At 47.3% G+C, this 16,874-nt stretch overlaps 1 protein-coding gene across 3 annotated transcripts in view; it reads right to left on the reverse strand.

The window, feature by feature from the left end:
- The window catches only part of C3_2H2orf76 (chromosome 3_2 C2orf76 homolog), a 438,804-nt gene extending 422,133 nt beyond the window's left edge, over window positions 1-16,671 (reverse strand). For 2 of the 3 annotated variants that reach the window (XM_085647480.1, XM_085647476.1), the window contains exon 1: window positions 16,610-16,650. The gene's annotated coding sequence lies outside the window, so the exon portion shown is untranslated. Of the gene's footprint in view, window positions 1-16,609 lie in introns of all 3 variants that reach the window. The other variant, XM_085647482.1, reaches the window with a different exon arrangement.
- Between the last annotated feature and the right edge of the window lie 203 nt (window positions 16,672-16,874).

A 16,874-nucleotide genomic window follows, 5' to 3' on the forward strand; every position in this document is an offset into this window, starting at 1 on the left:
ACTGGGCAGTGAGGGGTAAATACACGACTCGTGCAACCCCCAGCAGACGGCCCTTATGGGCACAGAGGGCACCATAGGGACATCACCCAGAATTGTGGCTAACGAAGAGAACAGCAGTTCGCATCTCCGGGGAGGCCAGCAAACAATCCCACGGATGGTTAAATAAAGCTTGGTTAAAACAGAAAACAGTAGTTCCTTACTTCGTTGGAGATGGGCATATTTCCCCTTATATTTTACGACATGTCCTCACAATCCAAAAGCAGTGGCATCTTTTTCGGCTTCTGGGATACCTGCAGTAAAGCTGGCTTTGGGCCATATACACTTAGTTGGAGACACCAGCAGGGCGACTCAGCATCTGAAGATCACAGTCAGACTGATGGGTGCGGCAGGCAGGAAGGACAGGGGATGTAGCAGAAAATTTGGAGTACCCCAGGGGACCTCGGGACTCACACCCCTGTGGCTTTTGTCTTGGTTTAGGTGGGGAGGCCCCACCTGGCGTACTCAGTAAGCATGACAAAGCTCATGTCGCATGTTTCCAAGGGGTGAGAGGGCCATGCCAAGGTGTAGACTCTACCCTGTCCCCGGCCAATGACCCTCTCCAGGGGTCCATAATTATCTTGCTGTGCAGCAGATGGTTATCAGTTTGTACCCTCAAAGTTGGGACTCACCAAGTAGGGAGTGGGAGGTGAACAAGGGCCTAGTCAACCCCCAAATGTAAATGCTGAATCTTGCAGATGGTGCACTATAGATTTATCACACAGAACTGGGGTTATGAAGAGAGCAGTAGTCTTTAATGCTGTTGGAGTCCTATTTCCTGTTGGCACTGTGCTCCCATACAATTGGTGGTCAGTGGGTAGAGATATGGATATTGGTTGGCCTCAAGCAATAACCTGAAGGGGAAACAAAGCTGTGGTTAAAGAAGAGAAAAGTAGTTCCCACTTCTGGGGTGGCCATCGGACAGTCATTCAGAAGGGTAGATAAAGCCATGTACAAGCCCACCAAGCAGGAGGGCGTGGTTCAACTCAAATTCAAATCAAATTAGAAGGGCTTGGCAAATTAGGTGTTGCCTCTCTTGTGCAAACACCACAGGTACCCCGCTAGGGACGGGGCGCACCTATCGGAGGTAGATAGGGAAATGGTCCTGCTAGAAGGACTGGGAACTGTGGGGGCAGGGGGTTATGGAGCCTGCAATAACTTGAAGGGTAAGAAAGCTGGGGTTAATGAAGAGAACAGTAGAAATCCCTTCCAGGGAGACCATCTCATTCCTACAGAAAGGAAATAAGCCATGTACAAGCCCACCAAGTAGGAGGGCATGGTTCAACTCGAACTCAATATAAAATAAGAAGGGATGGGTAATTAAGCATGGCCTCTTTCGTGTAACACCCCATAGTACCGCGATAGGGACGGGGCACAGCTGTCAGAGGTAGACAGGGTAATGGTCTACCTAGAAAGACCAACAACAGGTAGCAGGTGGTTATGGAGAATGCCAGAGTGGGGGGCCAGATATGACGGTGGCCACATCCTGGCATTGGCGGAGTTACAGGGCGATCTGGAGGCTGATTGCTACAAAGGGGTACACAGGGCTTTAAGTGGGATGAAAAAACTGGTGGGGTCTCTCAAAGGGGGGTCGTCAATGTAATTAAGGGCATGGCTTAAAAACATGTAAGCTAAAAATCTGTGTTTAGCACCTTGTGCCACCCGACTTGTATTTTGCTGTTCCTGTCATTGCATCCAGATATATGATATAACAAGTCACATCATACCTACAAGTCAGGACTATTGGCTTTGTCAATGGTTGCTAGTTGCATAAGATAAATAAGAAGCAACTATGGCTTGTATATAATATTGAAAAAAACTTCCACTTAAAGCCCTGGTGACACCACGACAATGTTGCTGCTCCTGAGTTTCAAAAAGAGAAGGGAAATCCAGAGAGAAAATGACTCTCTTTAAAGGATTTCCCTTGCTCTACAATGCTCACCACACGCACATCGATGCGTCTGCTGTCACTGCAGTCCGGGGAAACAAAATGGACCGTCTGTGCCAGGGAACAAAACAGAGCCCGATAGAGAGCCGTTTCGAGGCCCCCTAAAACAAGCATTTGCAATGCATTAGGTCTCGCATTTACGCGAGTTTGAGCTATTGACATTGCAAATAACAATGCCTATTGGCATCGTCATTTACAATGCCAATAGCTTTAACTCGTGTAACTGCGAGACCTATTGCATTGCAAATGCTTGTTTTAGAAGGGATTCGTGTATGGATTAGTTTCTCTATAAAAAAGAATAGAGTTTGAGCAGACGTCTACCGTAACAAGGTGATAAAAAAAGAACCATTTTTCTAGTTGCACTTTTGTTAGTATTGTTTTTTTTTTCTTAGCTCTCATAGGTCGTCAAAATGACGAGCCGCGCTATTCACAACTCCAAAATAAAAAAAATATTAATAATAATATGCCGACTTCTCAGTATAAACCCTTACACATTTCACGATGAAGCAGCCGTGTTTGGGAAATAACATGCGTATCTGAAGTTGGCGAAATGCAATGCTGATGTTTAACAATGAGTCTGCTAATACCACTTTTAAATGAAACACATGTTAAGAAACACACGCGGTTACACAACAATTGAAACAATTGAAGGCAAGGAAGGAGTCTTGGCCGACAAAACTGTGTGTTTGGTGTTAGTTTTAAAAGAAGTTGGAATCCAGTTGGGTAAGTATAGAACGATTCTAGTGCAGGCATGGTCGTCGTCTTTCACTAGTACAAAAAGCGAAACGTGTAAAGTAACACGAATCTCTCTTGATGTTATGTACACATCTAAATTATTAATCATGTTTGCGTTTTTCCACTTAAATGATAATAAACTCTGTTTGAGTAGTGCCTCATACCTTACTAAATAATGCTCTAGGCGCTACAAGCGGTTTAGAACGGTAGTTTATTGTTAATATTAAACAACAGTACGTAGCCTAGGTCGCTCAGTCGGAAAATGAACTTCCGATCTGTACTTCATGGCAGATATTAGCGATGAGCGTTCAACTAGTAGAGCCTTAGTGCTTGTATTTGTGATGTAATTGACACCTCGTGTCGAGGCGCACTTCCTTCATCCGCCATCGTGCTTTCAGCGCTTTGATGAAACACACATTTAAAGGTATACAAATTCTGATGATCGCATGTGCCACCGGTGTCAAATCTACACGAGTAAGTCAATAAATGTATTGTAAAGCCGCGTAAACTAGTGTTAGCATATTTCATATATATTTTAAAACAGAACGTTACAAACAATGCAATATTTTAATGTATATATATTCTCAATAGTTCACGTGTTGATTCTGGTGCAACAATAAATAACAGATTAATATGAGAAGGATTGTGATTAACACACTTAAGCGAATGGGGACAGTAAATTCAAATTTAGGGACGTGACGCCTACTCGATGACTATTAAAAAAAGTCTCATAGTTGTTTAGAACTACTAAACTGTAATTATATTACCCTCATGTTTAATTTAGTTTTAAGACAAATACAGACACAAATTAAATACTGGATGCTAACAATTGCCTACCCAAAGAAGGCAACAACGCATACAGATTTGTTACACCCATCTTTAAAGCAACCCTATGCCACAGTGTTTTTAAAGCTGAGACATACCAGCTTCAGAAAACAATGTGCGCCTGGGTGCGCGCCAGTCCGTACTCGCCCACATTGATTATAACGGGGTGTGTGTCAGCGCCACTGGAGAGAAGGCGGTGCCTGCAGCGGGGACGGCTGAAACGTGAGGCCGCCTCCTAGAGCCGGCGCGGAGGGGACGGCTGCGCCCTGGAGCCCGGACCAGAGCAACGGAAATGAACCGTCCTATACACGTCCTATAGCACCGCAGCACGTGTGGGAGCCGCATACAGACACAGCAGACAACCCCTCTCAAAGTTTAATTTGTTCCGGTGGTGGCAGGCTGATCACCAGCACTCGGTTCTGCGCCCCTGACTTATCCCTCACCAGACTTTGGCAGGGAACATGGGGCAGGCGGAAAAGGGAGAAAGAAGGAAAACATGAACACATGGAAAGATACCCGCATGATTGGGATAAAAGGAAGTGTATGGCGGCGGAAGAATGAGGTATGAGGTGTACTGAACCCTGGGCAGTCTTGATAGGAGACGAACCACGCAATCTGCGACACTGGCTCCGGGCGAATAAGAAGAGAAAATCTCGGGCCTTGCAGTTAGCATGTTTTATTTATTTTTTCAAAATTAAGCTGTTTTGCACGGTGATACGCAAATGAAAAATCCCTACGCATAACCTGCCCTAACACTGTACGCCTACCTCAAGAGCGAAAAACTAGCGAGCACTATTGAGTGAAATCAAAGTATAACACCAGTGAATGGTGTTAATAATGACTACTACTGTTAAACAAATAAACAACGGTGAATAAAGTACCCTTTCACGAGAAGCCGCCACTTAGTGAGAAGCCCCGTCACCACAGCCTTCTGACAACCCCGGGGCTCGGGTGATTCTTTGGCAGCGCCTCCCTGGCGCCCCTTCGTGGGTGAGGGGCTTTGGGAGCGGGGACAGGCCATGGGTGCAGGTAGCCAGCCCATGAATAGACCTGCACCCGCTGCCAAGGACAAGCCCCTCAAATCTGGGGGTGAGAGGGTCTGTGCAGTCAGGATCCGCTGAAAGAAGCTTTACGCTGGCGCTTGGCATGGAATCCGCATAGAAATAATAACACGTTCGTTCCCTGTTGTCTCAATCTCGAGACCCCATATGGCTGCAGGCAGCTGGTTGAACTATTACCAAACTGAATTGCGTTAATGTAATGGCCTTGTGAGTCGAAAGGGTGACTCCCCGTCAGGCTGACTGGCAGGGATTAAACTGGAAGATGCGTGAACTCGCCAACCTCGGAGGCTTACTGCAGCCCTGCTGTTTGGGAACAGGGCACAGGCTATGAGGCAGTAGAGAGGCCGGAAATGGAGGCAGTTAGGAAGGGGGCGTCTCGAGGGCGCAGGGTAGAGGGTACCAACGCCGGCCCCAGCAACCAAGACTGATAACATGAGGGCAAAACTGCTCTCCGCAGATAAAAACAGGCAGAGCTCATGCGGGTGACCAGCAAACCTTGTCTCGGGAGGAATGGAAACACGTCTTTCTCGTCAGCAGTTTGGACCGGAGGGGCGAGGTGCTGCGGTTTCGCACTAGTGATTTCAAAAGTAAAAGTGAGAGGCCGTCTGTCAAGTGTGATACGGGTTTCTCTATCATAACAGTTCGGCACGCCCTTTCACGGCGCTTGCTTCAGCACTTCTGTCGCACGTGAGCGTCGTAAACAAGACAAGCCCAGCGGAGCGTGACGCGCGCGCTTGGCGGGGGCGGGGGAGCAGACCCTTTGAAGTGCTCCCAAAAGCGGAGTGCATGGCGGCACGATGCGCGTGATTGTGCGCGTGCTAGCCATGCAATCCGCTTTTGGGAGCACTTTGAAAAGCCCCTTTACAATAGTCTCGCTTTGCTATCGCTATCGCGATAGCAAGGTCGAGGCCTAACAAGCCCGGCGGAGTGTGGCGCGCGCGCGCGCTTGGGGGCAGGGGAGCGGACCCTTTGAAGTGCTCCCAAAAGGCGGATTGCATGGCGGCACGATGCGCGTGATTGTGTGCGTGCTAGCCATGCAATCCGCTTTTTGGGAGCACTTTTGAAACCCGTATTCTATAGCCTCGCTTTGCAATCGCTTACGCGATAGCAAGGCGAGACCTAAAAACACTGCTGGTGCTCAGACCCTGCCCACTTAAAGCCCTCAGGGTACCCTTTCAGGAGCACAGAGTGGTGTATTATGCCAAACCCCAGGAGTCTTTACAGCAGGACCCTGGATGAAAACGTCAACTCCCCGCTAGTCCTTCGGGCGGTTGTAAGCCTCAGCAACCGGGGCTGGCCTTGCTACGCTACGCCCCTAAAAGGCATGAGTAAAGTTATGGACTGGTGGTCCATGGTATGTAAGGGGGATAATCCCTACTTAAATGGGTGCACCGATTGGGTTGGCCTAGGTACAGTTGACTCATCAGGCGGGCAGGGCAGAATATGTTAGTCCGCTACCTGCCCTTGGATCGCCCGTAAGTTAACCCATCACATTGGCATACTTCTGGTATGAAATAAACCTGCAGCAAAACTGTTTTCCAACCAAATTTGTGTGGACTGATTACTTGTGCAGCGCGTCCAATTACTGCTAAGCGGGGGGGTTGCCGATTTCAGCACTATGCGGCTGCCCGTGGCGTACGCAGTGGGCCCTGTAAGAGGGCGGCACCCTTAGTGCCGCACTAGGCACATCTCTGCTGACCAGCTGCCGGGACACCTCCCCTCGGGAGTCCCGCCGATGTTCGGCACCTCTGTGGCGTTGTTTCAGGTGCGCAGTGGGCTGGGGACAGGTACTTATACCTGCCCCCACCCATTGCACGGCCTTTTTGTGCCCTGCTGTACACGCTGTCACCCTCCCAACCGCTTACCCTGCGTGCCGGCGGGCAAAAGGTATTGAACGCATTAATGTCTAAATTTGTGTTGCAGGCGGAGTTAGAGGGCGATCCGGAGGCTGATTGATACAAAGGAGTACCCTTTCAGAGCACAGAGTGGTGTCTTATGCCAAACTCCAGGAGTCTGGGTTGGCCACGGTGCAGTTTGGCTCATCAAGTGGGCAGGGCAGATTAGCTTAGTCACCGCTGCCTGCCCTAAGTAAGTTAACCCACCATGTTGGCATACTTCTTTTATGAAATAAACCTGCAGCAAACTGTTTTCCAATCAAATTTGTATGGACTGATTATTTGTGCAGCGCGTCCAATTACTGCTAAGCGGGGGGTTGCTGATATTGGCACTATGGTGTTTAATGCACCAAAATAAGCATGTACGATATATAGTGTACATATTCCCCCTGTTAAACTTTCGGTAGTTTTGATCTGCTAAAATGTAACAAAAATTGAGGTATTTAATGCACAAGATAACTATCCGCTGCATTGAATAACGCTCAACTCGTAATTCCAAACCATGCATGAACAGGGGCTTATACATGGGGTGGAATTAATCGACCCATCGTAATCAGGCTGTAAGCGTCCTGCCCCAACATTCTACTAATCTGTCATCCACCTATGTACGTTGTGCTATTGTCTTAAAACCCAGCGCATACCTCGGCCATCCTCCGTGCCTCGAGGTTGTCTCTTATCTGATTTTGCCTCTAGAGCAAGCAAATATGTGTCCCACAGGGTTCCCATCAACACAACCCCCTTGTTCTGTTTAGTTCCATCAGGGTCTCTGCAGTAGCCCATCATCTCAGTTCCTTTATCCAATTGTCCACGCCTCGGAGGGCCGCTGACTTCCATGACATAGTCTTCTTGGATCTGGGTAGTATGCCCAGAGGACATACCATGGGGTCCGATTCAATTATCTCCCCAAGTTCTTTTAATGTTCTCCGCCAGCACTGCTCAATCATCTGACACTGTCACACCATGTGATTGAACCCTGTATCATCCACATGGCACCTTGGGTATGCAAAGGAGCTAGCCCCAGCAAATATGCATCTAATACACCCTCACCATAATTTCCATATCCATACACCCTTCCCACCTGTCTTGAAGTGTTGTAAGTGCAGGCAGGTGCTGAGCTAATAAAGAAGAATAGTGTGCCATTACCACCCTCCTTCCTATGCCATGAGTCGGCAACAGTGTTATAGTGCTCAATATGGTCAGTTGCCCAAAGTCTAGGAACCACAGTTGTCCTAATGTGCGTGTTACTACATTGGGTGTCTAAAATGCGCAGACCCCAAATTGTATGTGTCTCGAATGTCCTGCAATGTCTGGAGTGTATTGTGAATATACAAGTCCCACAAAGTGAGTATTACTGCTTTTGTCCATGCCTCTTCATGTGAGTCACACCCAACATCCAAGTTGTCGGCACTGCCCAAAGTGGAATATCCAGGGCATATGGAAACCCATGTCCTTTAGATGTACAAAGCGCTGCCAGCAATATTTAGCTATTGTCACCAACTTATGTGGGATCATCTGGTTCTGTCCTTTAAGCATCAACCAATGGAGCACTTCAGTTGTGCACATGTTTTCAAACACCATCTCTCTTTTGGGATTCCGAGGGCTTCCAAGCCACCTATTCACCCACTGGAGTTGGGCCATCGCATACAATATTTCGTAATTGGGTGCTCCTAGCCCTCCTCAGTGATTAGATTTGTAGAGAGTCTATAGTGCTAGCCTTTTTCATCCCAACCCCCATATCAGATACACTGTTTAAATCATTGAAAAATATTGAGGTAGGTGTACCTGCAATGCAGCAGCCACGGCAGAACGAGTATTGTCTATGTGGCTATCCTGCCCATTGGGGACAATGATAATGTTATCTGGAACCTACTAGTCCAGTCTTTCCCAAAAGTTTCAGAACCATGCCCCACTTTTTTGAACAACAAACTTTTGTGACCCACCTACCTTTAATTGACATGAGGCAGGCAATTTTTGAATGCGACTATGTGTGGTAACGCACTGTCACTTACAGACAGCACATTTTGCATTGTCCTTAATTGCCACTAACTTTGCATAGACATAGAGTTTTACTGATAAAACTATATAGCATACATATGATAATGTGTGGATATCGGGCTTCTGTGAATAATTATCATTTGTGCATCACCAAGTGATTTGATTTGTTTTGATCCGATAATGACCTGTTCCCAGCAGACTTCAAAATTACAAAAAATGTGCTACATTTTTGCTTTTCTAACTGCTGAATGAATAAAGTTAATTTAGAGGTATTTACAATTGCTTGTACATTGCAAAAACCATCAATACACAACCAACCAGCCATTCCTTTCACACTCCCTGTACTCGTGCATAATTGTCACATACTCCACTTTAAAAACTCTTCTCACTTTGCAGTCAGAAAAAGAAAAGTAAACACCAATCCCCATATTAAAAGAATAAGCAGCAATTTGAAAGACAACATAACCTGACATTTCACCTCTGTTGTTGAGGCTCTGCAAATATGACAAGATAGATACAGAATTTCAAGGCATTTTCATTTATTGCTTGGACTTTTCCAACCCACCAAAAATCATCGCGCTAGACTGTCTCATCGCTGCTATCTCTCATCCCAGATTAACCTCTATCAAGGCCTCATCTGTCACTCCCAGATACTTGACAGAATCCAACCGCCATTCAAGTCTCGACGTCGGGACCACACTGGGTTCCAGCTCCTACAGTGGGCGCAAGGGGAACAAACAAGACTTACTCCGGCTTACTCTTAATCCAGAATAATCATCAAACTTGCCCAACATGTTTATTGCAGTCGGTGATGCCTGAAGGCTGTCCTGTAGATACATCAGGGTGTTGTCAGTGTAGGAAGGTAGGATCTGACTGCATGGTTACCCCCACCTTGTGTCTGGTGTTTTGCTGGTTTTTGACTAGTCTGACTGGGATCCTGTTAATCAGGACCCCGGTCTATCTGCTTTCTCCCTTAAATTGATATACATGTACTTTGGTACACTGCAGATTGGATATTGGGGTACCCTTGTAAGTCCCTAGTATATGGTACACCATGTACCTAGGGCATAGGTACCCCAGAGGCCTCCCATGGACTGAAGCATGTATTATGCCTCCCATGAGAAACCATGCAAAATGGAACTCTAGGTCTGCTACTGCAGCCTCTGTACAATGGTGCTGGCAACACTTACTTTAGATATAGGTTCACTATATCTATTAATCACTACACTTAAAATGTATAAGTCACCCCCATAGCAGGCCTTAACAATCCTGAAGGCAGGGTGCTGGGTTTTATGTGAGAGGGTGCCCGTGCATGAGCAGAGCCTCTCTGCAGCCTTCGATAACCATTCTCCCGCGTTGTCTGTGACTCAGCCGGACATTTAGGTAGAGGTGCATTATAACCTCGCAGTAAATGCTATCTCGAAAACGGCTGCATAGAAATATATCGTGTTTGGTATCAAACACCTTGGAATCATACCTCCACACCAGTAACTGGTGTAAGAGGTATGATTCCACCCTTCTGAAGCGAGCTTCGTGGGGTCACTGGTCTTACCGGTGCCAGCCTTCTCGACCTAGACAGCACAAAATGGATGCTGCGGACCAGAGACACATTTCTGCCTTCCTGCTGCTAATCCAAGCGTGTGCAGAGGAAGGCAGCACGATTAGGCACTCTGAGAGTGCCTGAAATCTGCACTTGGGCCACATTTGGTGTCCCTGTGCATAGTCCAGCTCAAACCAGTTCTGGGAGCCATGGCTGCTCTGGCATGAAACTGGACAAAGGACATGGGTGTAGCCACCCCTCTGTCCCGCCCCTCCCCTAGGAGGGTCCCACGAATCTGTTCAACCCTCTCCCGTGGGTACAAAAGGGCTTACCTGGCTGTAAGACTTTAGATTTTACGTGGACAAGATTCTCCAAGAAGAAACCACTGACCTTCGAACATCTGGACACCTTGGACTTTGCTGGACCTCGACTGGGCCCGACTTCGTCCCCCTTTCCGTCCAAAGATTAGTTTGTGCCTTTGCTCTATAGAGGCTCTGTGCAGGACTTGTGTTGCACTTAAGACAACAGAAGAATCTCCCTTGGAGTGAAGGAGTCACTCCCCTGCTTCGGAGGCACCTAACTGCAACTGACCAGTCTGCTGCTCCTGAGCGCCTGCGGACTCCGAAGATTTCAGTAACACAGGAGATGGGTTTCTGAAGGTCCCTGAGGTCGATCTGCCCTCTCACCGAGTTTGAGGCCAGTATCCCTTGTGGGGACTTCATACCCGAACCCCTTTGCACCACGTCCATTTGCAGTTGCATATGCTTGTTGGCAATTCCTGAGCTTGTGCATTGGACTCTGTGTAGTCCTGACCCTGAGCAGTATTTGCACCAAAGAACTCCAGCCTCCTCACGCCGTGTGCTTCGTGGGCTGGTACTTTGCTCTTGCTCAAGGTCCCCTCGTGACTCCTGGTCATCTGGCCTGGGGGTCCTCCTGAGAGTCATATCGATTTCTCGTGGGCTTTCCTGGTTGCTCAAGACGTGCCCTGACTCCTCATTGCTTGGTGAGTCTCCTGGACCTTGTTTGTCCACACCGTAACCTGCTTGACCTTCCTGCGTGGGTTGCCTTTGCCAAGGTTTGTTGGTGCTCCCTCCGGACACTAACCCCTCAGCACTTGACATCCTTCGTGGGACAGCTAACCTCCGGCTCCTGGTCATCCTCAACATCTCCTGGTCCTCGTGACTACAGAGTCAAGCATCCCTTCTTCGCACCTGAAGCACCCAACATCGGTGGGCATTCGTCTCCCGAGCCCCTGGTCACTCTGAAGTGACCCAGACTCTGTCCCCTCTGCTTACAGGTTCCTTCCTTCCCGAATTCAGGCTTGGATTCCACCAGACCCTTTTCACCTTCATGGCAGCAGTACTTCTTCACAGCCCTCCATTTAGAATGACAAGAGTTTCTGACGCCACTTCAGACCTATGCACCCGGTTCCCCTGGGATAGGTAACGCTGGTACTACGGTATCCACGGGTGGGGTGGCTCTTCAAACTCTTAAGTTCCAAAGGGTTCGCTCGAAGTCCTCCTAGAAGGGTCCTTAAACTTTAAGAGTGTAACCGCGACTTCCCCATAGAATTTTAAGGAGCCCGTGGTCGTGTTCCCACACTGCACCCGGCCTCTGTGGGGTCCCCGTCTACTCACCTTGGGTGGTTTCTTGGGGCTCCATCGATTCTACGTACGTACCTTGTCTTGATCTCAGTCGTGACTTTTATACCACTATTTTAGTATATGGTTTGATCTCCCCCTGGAGCCCACTGTGTATTGTGCTACTTACTACTGTTCTATTAAATCCGAATTGTGTGCTTTGTGTTTTATCCTCGTGTAGAGGATAGCAGAGAGTGTTATATTCATAAATACATATTTTTATATAACTACTGTGTGGTTCTCCTTCATTTAGTCATTCAGGAGGTGATATTCTGGTAAAACAAGCTGCTTTACATTCCTTCAAGATTAAGCCTGAAGGCTGCTCTCCACAGCTACCACTAGGATAGCTTTCTAAAGGTTATCTTTGACCTCATAAGGGTCGTGTGGAATGGACAGCATATACCAAGCCAACTTCTCACAGTCAGCATACAGTGAAATCGTTTGCCACCGGTCTCCTGAAAGAATGTCCCCAGAGACCTTTTGGCTTCTCAGTAAGCATGCCAATGGCTCCATGACTATGGCAAAGATGAGGGGTGACAGTGGGCACCCTTGCCTGGTCCACCTGTTTATGGAGCACTATCTTGAGATTAGCCGACCTGTGCACACTCTTGCTACTGTGTCGCTATATAAAATTTGGATCCACTTCTGATTGTACAGACCCAACCACATTCGTTATAGCACTTGCATCAGATATGGCCAGCCCGTGTGACAAATGCTTTTCCTGCTTTGAGGGAGATCGCCACCTGTTGAAACTCACCCCAGGACCGTATCTCAAGCCAAACAAGTGGTGTAAATTCAAAAAGGTGTTCCTACTCGGTATAAAGCCATTTTGTTCTAGGTGTATCACAGAATGAGCTATCTCTAGCAACCTATTCACAAGTATTTTCCTTGGAATTGTATAATCTAGGTTGAGCATTGCCAGCGGCCGATAGGAGGAGACATCCATGGGGTCCCCGCCCTGCTTCGGTAGAACTACTATGACTGTTTCTCTTATGGAGCCCAACAGACAGTCCAGGCGGCTGGCCTCCTCATATACCTTAGGTAGTTTAAAAGGCAGCACTGTCCTGTACATACCATAAAACTAGTCTGGAGTCCATCCGTCCCTGTGGTCTTGTTGCACTCCATCTGGTCCATCGCCATTCAGACCTCCTCTATTTTCAGGGGTTCATCTAGCATGTGTTGCTGCAATTATCCAGCCTTGGGATCCCTATGCCCTCCAGGTAGTCCTGCAGGTAGCATCGATGGTTTTTGTCTTTGACCTTGTAAAGCATAATATAGTATTACTCAAAAGCCAAATTAATATTGGTTTGCAAATTACCCACCCCACCCTGTGATGTTCTTATAGCCCTATTGAGTGTCCTGTTTGCCTCATCCCTCAAAAGCCAGGCTGGTAGCTGCCCAGTTTTATTGCCATCACTATGCTGCCAAACCACATATTACCGAAAGTACACCCATCCCAGTCTATCCTCCAAGTCCCTATGCTTCTTCCTCAGTGCCTTAAGGGGCTGGGCATCTCCACTCCCCTGTTCAAAAGATTCAGTTCAGTTCTGCGGGTCTCCACTCCCATGATTGTATCTCCATCCAATCCCTTCTTAGGTTTAAGTCGTTTTTATTGAAGTTTTGAAAACAAACACCACCGTAGATATCATAGCAGATATAACGGTGAGACAGAGCACGGATTTTAACAAGATTTACAAAATAAATTGACATTCAGGGTCCCAACTCCCATCCTCCCACCCTCCCTCCCGATAAACAAACTGGAAACCCAAAGGGAAGGAAAAAATGTCTCCTGGTCCTACTCTATTACGGGTCGCCACTCCCTTTTTCCCAGTCTCAGACACTGCCCCCCTGTCTTGGAGGCTCAGCTGGTGGTTAAGGGCTTCTCCTTTTCGGGTCCGGGGTAGCAGATGAGGTAGGGTCTTGTGTGAGATCCAAGAGTCGCAACCGTCGCAAATACTTGGAGAAAGTTAGTACCCTCATTTCCGTACTATGTATAGATCGGAATGGGCACAGTACATAACCTACACAGCCAGCCTTGGTGTGTTGGAGTCCTGTCAGTGCCCCAGTGGATTAGTATGTTCTGAAGTGCTGTTCCCAGCGCCAATCCCATCTGCCTGCCTCTGCGAGATTTAAGAGGGAAGGTGATATTATTAGGTAAGCCTAAGACGATATATGGAGGGAAGCGCTGGATTTGTGTGTGAAAATGAGTGTCAATGTCTAATAGGACTTGTTCCCAATACTCTGAGAGGCGTGCACCCCCACAGGAAAGGAGTTAAAGTACTCTCCTCACTACAACGTCTCCAGCAGTGTGAGGGGCGACTGGGATTATATCTATGTAGTCTGGGTGGAGTAAGGTATCAATAGGTGGCTATTTTGGTTGCGGTCTCAATGCTAGAGACATTCCGCACTGTACAGCGCGCTCAATAGTAAATATCCCCCCACTCTTCCTGCGATAGTGTTCGGCCCAGTTCAGTCTCCCAACATCGCTGCCCTGGCGTGGAAGCTGCCTGTTCTGGTTGCCGAAGCATATGATAGAGTTCAGTAATAAGGTGCGTGTTGGTTGTCTTCGTGTGAAGCCACTTCTTGTATGGTGTTAACTTTCTATGGGCCCCGGGGCGTACCTGAGGGTGCATCACCCAGTGCCTCTATTGGTGAAAGTGATTACGCTCAGTCTCTGGCAGGGCAAAAGCAGATCTGAGATCTTCAAACGCTAGGGGGCTCTCTACCCCAAACATATGCCCAATGGATTGGCATCCCCAGGCCTCCCATTGACAGAACTTCCTCCAGTCCAGTCCGGGGGAAAATTCCTCCTTCCCAATTATGGGAGTAAGGGGTGACGGGAATGAAATTAGGTCGCACTTGACCGCCGTGGAGTCCCACGCTCTCAAAGTCGTGCTAATGATCGGCAAATTATATATACCTTCTGGGCACTGTGATTTGCGTAAAAAGGGGACCCTCATAGAGCGCGACCTGCGAGCGCCCGTTCCATGAATAGCCAGTGTTTCTCCGACTCGCTACGTGACCATTCCAATAAAACACGTAACTGGGTGGCCTAGAAGTAGCGGGTCAGATTGGAGAGTCCCCCCTCTCTAGGTGGTCGATAGTTCTGCTCCCTACTCATTCGGGGCTTCTTGTTAGCCCAGACGAACGAGTGGATCTCCTTCTGTAATTGTTTAAGAATCCCAGAACGGGGCGCCACTGGGAGGGTTTGAAAAATGTATAGAATTTTGGGTAAAATATTCAGCCAAGAGAAGCCGAAGGGTGCCCAACTCCCCACGCGCTTGGGACAGAAATAGTTTATAGTTCAGGGCTGCTGTGATGTGGTAAGTTGGATCCCAAATATGGGATAGATCCCTCTTCCCACTGGAGCGGGACTTAGCGTGCTGGAGCCTCCTTGGTGGACGGATGGAGTGAGAACTATTCAATCCCTTCCTAACACCTTATGTAGTTGTTGTATTCTATCTATTGCATATTTCTATGTCTGTCTTTACCCACTCAATGCCCTGCTAGTGGAATGCTTCAGCACTGTGATGTACTACGGAATGTTGGGTGCTGATTGAAGATAAGCCACAGTTATGATGGGGCTGAGCTGCCTGCTGGCTGCTCCTGGTGGGGCTTATTCCAGGATACTTATCATCTAACAATAAATCCTCTTCAAATACCTCAACCTGTCTGGACTACATTACTACATCTTTTTGGCGACGAGTTGATCTTACCTACGTACAACTAAAGAAGTCAAGTTTCAACAAGGCAACTAAAGAAGTCAAGTTTCAAGAAGGCAACCAAAGAAGTCAAGTTGTTTTTAATCTTCATCAAATTACCTTCATGTCAATTCAAGAATTCTATTTTCAAGAAGACAAGAAACTACAAACCTCATCTAATATCAAGCAAAGACTCTGGCTTCAGAGCCCCACCAGTGACCATCACACCGGTCGCCCAACCTGCATATGCCAGATTCTTCTTCAAATTTTCATCAACTGCTGTGTCTTATCAACTATTTCAATTTCAAGGAATATCTACACGTTTTCAAACTCAATTTTACGACAGCAGCACCTCAACAACGAAGGTATTCAAACTCTGCACATATCAATTTCAACTAAAGTCAATGCCTTTCTCTTCTGCCTTTCTGTTGCCGCTGGTACTGTTCTTGCTACACATACAGAATCTCAAGATGCGAATTAAAGGTGTTTTATTTAACGCTATTCAAGCTTGCTATCTCAATACACCTTTCAAGCCTGTTTTTTTTTCAACCTGTGCTGTGCCATCACCGAGAGTTTCGCATCTACATGTTACCTGCTACCTGCTACCTGCTACAGAAAACCCTTTGTTTCTGTGTTTCTGCCTGACATGCAGAGGAGCAATTTTCAAGCGCTATGGAGGAGTGTCATTACTGTTGTCTTCCCCGTGTTTCATTGACCAAGCATAACAAGTGCCGGTTCCAGTTTTAAAAGCTCTGTTTCTTCCTTCATTATAACGTTTCAACTACCAAGATAATTGGACTGTTTTGATGTATTCCTGTCACACCACGGGACAATTTTCAATCCCCTCAGAGTGTGTGTCACCTGCAACCTACCATGCAACCTCATGTCAGCTTTTTATCCGGTGCTATTATGATTGAGAGGAAATTTTCTGTTCGGGCAAAACAACGTGGTTGGGACAATTTTTCCTGTTTGGCAACTATCGAGAAACCTCTATCCAAGAAGGGTAGAACTAATATTTTAGTTCAAGCATTAAGCGTTCTGGTGTTATTGCCTGACATGCAGAGGAGCTACCTTCAAGCGCTATGGGGAAGTGTTATTACTTTTGTGGCAGGTGAGCCTTGTTTATTTGTATTGACGGGCCTTTGGTAAGCCTTTGCTTCATTTGGCAGTTTAACATTATTTTATTTTCAAAAAATCAAGAGAGCGCGTTCGTTTATGTGCACGCGATCTTACCTACATACTGCACTCCTAGGATGTTTTCTTCGCTGCATTTGTGACGTCATGCTTATTGCTCCTCACACGGACGTATTCATGCACGGAGACACCGGGAGCCACTCGTCACGGCGTCATTGTGCGCGCCGCCATTTTTTGTTTGGCAGTACCCTATCTTTTACAATGCACCGTGCATTTGAAGCAGTAGTACGTGCATGCACCACCGGTGCTCGTTTCTATTGCCAACCATGTTTGTCATCGGCTCTACGGCAGTTTCATCATCATT

The sequence above is a fragment of the Triturus cristatus genome, chromosome 3_2 (genome assembly GCF_964204655.1).
Source record: "Triturus cristatus chromosome 3_2, aTriCri1.1, whole genome shotgun sequence".
Lineage (NCBI taxonomy): Eukaryota > Metazoa > Chordata > Amphibia > Caudata > Salamandridae > Triturus > Triturus cristatus.